Genomic DNA, 2,706 nt, shown 5'->3' with positions numbered 1-2,706 from the left:
CCCTTGCTCTGTGTCCCAGGTCACCCTGCTGTGCACGCCCCATCTCCGCACCACAGGGGTAGCTCAGCCCTGTGTCCAGCGGCCAGCACAGGCCCCGGGTGGCCCACCGCAGCGTTCCAGAAGGGCCAGGAACCAGAGAGTCAAATCCAAGGCTTCCAGGGGCGGAGCTCTAGCCTGGCCCCGGCCTCCCTCCACCAGGTCTGGGGCCCCAGGAGGCCCTGCACCCTCCGCAGCTGCTGAGTCACTGATGAGCCCTGGCGGGAGGCTGTCCATCACCGGGAGCTGCCCTTTCCTCGGGGTGCCACCAGGGGGGTTGGCCTTTCTTAAAAATAGAAGTATCATCATCACCTTTCTGTCCCTGAGGCAGCCCTCGAGGCCATTTTCAAATGCAAATTGCGTCCTCTGGCCGGGCTGGAAGCCCTTCCTTCCCTCACAGGGTCAGGGTGCGGTGGGAGCTGCTCTGGGTGACATTGCTGTGGGACTGGCCTCCTGGCGCCCAGCCCTTCTCGGCTCCCCGGCCCTAGCTCAGCAGCGTCTCGCCCCCTTCTGAAAAGAGCAAGTGCCATTGGAACTCACAGGGGGCTTCCAGCAGAGGGGGCAGGTGACAAGGCCCTGGGGCAGGTGGGGCAGAGCCGCTGGGAAGCCCCTAGCTGCAGCCCGGAGTGCTGGGCCAGGCCCTGTTCTGCCGTGGGGCGGGCTGACGCACAGACAGGCCCCGGGTTGGGGATGGAGGAGGCCCAGCAAGTCCCCTGGAGGTTATGTGGAGCACGTCCCCAGGGGAGCTGCTGAGAGATTTCGGAGTTCCTTTGTGACCCCGGCATTGTCACAGCCAAGTCAATGAAGGAGTGAATAAAAGGGGCTTCCTGTGTGTCCTGGCCGACCAGAGTGGGCGGGAGGAGGACCACCCCCTCCACGGAGCACCTGAGGGGAAGGTCGGGCTGGGCAGCTGCCACCCTCTGGGCCTCGGGTGAGGCTGTGTCCTGGCACAGGGCCAGGCGCGGAGAGACACCAGCTCAGCCCAGGGACTCCTGCCCCCTGCGAGGTCCCACCTCCAGTCGTCCATTCAGCATCTGTGGATTAATCCGCGAGGCCACAGCCCCTGGGACCCTTGTCACCTCAAGCCCCACCTCGGGGCCTTGCTACACTGGACACCAGGCTCTCGACATGAGACTTTGGGGGACATTCTGAATCCAAACCGTAACAAAAATCCACACCCGGACGTGAGGACGTGGCACAGAACACCTCAGACCCTCACTAAGGACGCGCCTCGAAGCGCGAGTGCGGAGCTCTGGGCGCGTGGAGTTCAGCTGTGACTGAGACACCGTGCTCCTTTGTCACACTGGCTCCTGGATCCTCAGCCACGCACCAGGTGGCACACAGCACGTCTCCCCGGTGCCGTGGGGTCTCGCCACCACTCAACTTTGTCAAAGGGGACGTGAAGCCCGAGAGGTTGACGGACTTGCTCCAGGTCACACCCAGGCGCGGAGTCTGGAGCCCTCTGCAGAGCTGAGCTGCCTCCCCAGGTGACAGGGAAAACCCAAGTCCCATCCAGGGAAAGGAACCGCCCAGCGGGACATCTGGGGACGGAGTCGAGGCCAAGGGCAGGACAGGCACCTCATGGCCACGGCCAGCGTGGCTTCCCTCCCCAAGGGGCCTCTGCACAGAGGGAAGAGCAGCAGAGGACCGGGCCGGGTGGCCGGGCGAGGCTAAGGGGTCACAGAGGCTGGAGGAGGAGGCAGAGGCCGGACCAGCACTGAAGGCCTCCTCCCTCATCTCCACTGTCCCCGTCGTAAACTAGGACACGGGGCTGGTCACATCAAACCGACCTGAGCCAAAAGAAGAACTTCCCGGCTCCCAAGGTGCAGAAGGGCCTGGGCTGTCTGCCTTCAGGCAAAGCTTGATCAAGATGCCGTGTGATGAGGAGGGGAGGCGCCTCTCCTTCCAATTCCCAGCCACACCAGGGTCGGGAGGCTTCGCGGTTCAGAAGCTCCCCCAAGTGAGGGTAGGTGGCAGCCGAAGCCCAAAGCCTCCCTCCCCAGGGCCACACGCCCCCCCTTCCTCAGCACCCAGTCCTGCTGTGGGTTGAATATGGATAATGTCCCCTAAGATCTGGGCACTAAAGTCTTGGTCACCAGGTGACACTGTTGAAGTACAGTGGACCTTCAAGAGGCAGGGCTAGCAGAGGCCCTCAGGTCACTGGGGGTATCCCTTAAAGAGGGTGTGGGACCCCTTCTCTCTCTACTTCCTGGCTCTTGATGTAAACAGTCGGCTCTGTCACGGGCTCCCCGCAGCGGGCGCCCTGCCCAGAGCACCAGGGATGCCTCTTCTTGGACTGGAGCCTCCAGACAGTGAATCAAGAAAACTCTTTTTATGGGGGGTGAACAGGGATTGAACCTAGGTGTGTGCTAACCACTGAGCCACATCCCCAGTTCCCTTTTATATTTTATTTTGAGACAGAGTCTGAGTTGCTTAGGGCTTTGAACTTGCAACCCTCCTGCCTCAGCCTCCCAAGCCTCTGGGATTACAGGCATGTACCACCACCACGCCTGGCCAACCTTTTCTTTTTATAAGCTGATTGCCTCAGGTATTTTGTTATAGTGACCGAGAGCTCTCCAACACGCCTCCTAACCAACATGGCAGGACCAGACATCTGCCTGTTAACTCAAACGGGCGATTTGAAGCAGAGGACCATTTTTAGGGGATCCA

General features: G+C 61.4%; 1 long non-coding RNA gene across 1 annotated transcript in view; it reads left to right on the top strand.

Annotated features, from left to right (window-relative positions):
* Window positions 1–2,492, top strand: part of LOC125616798 — an 18,776-nt gene extending 16,284 nt beyond the window's left edge. Inside the window, exon 3 of the long non-coding RNA XR_007347549.1 lies at window positions 1,018–2,492. This is a non-coding gene — a long non-coding RNA (uncharacterized LOC125616798). The remainder of the gene's footprint in view (window positions 1–1,017) is intronic.
* The last annotated feature ends 214 nt before the right edge of the window (window positions 2,493–2,706 follow it).

This window comes from Marmota marmota, unplaced genomic scaffold (genome assembly GCF_001458135.2).
Source record: "Marmota marmota marmota unplaced genomic scaffold, marMar, whole genome shotgun sequence".
In the NCBI taxonomy this organism is placed as follows: domain Eukaryota; kingdom Metazoa; phylum Chordata; class Mammalia; order Rodentia; family Sciuridae; genus Marmota; species Marmota marmota.
The sequence above is the reverse complement of the archived record's forward strand: the minus strand, read 5'-3'. Positions and strand labels throughout refer to the sequence as shown.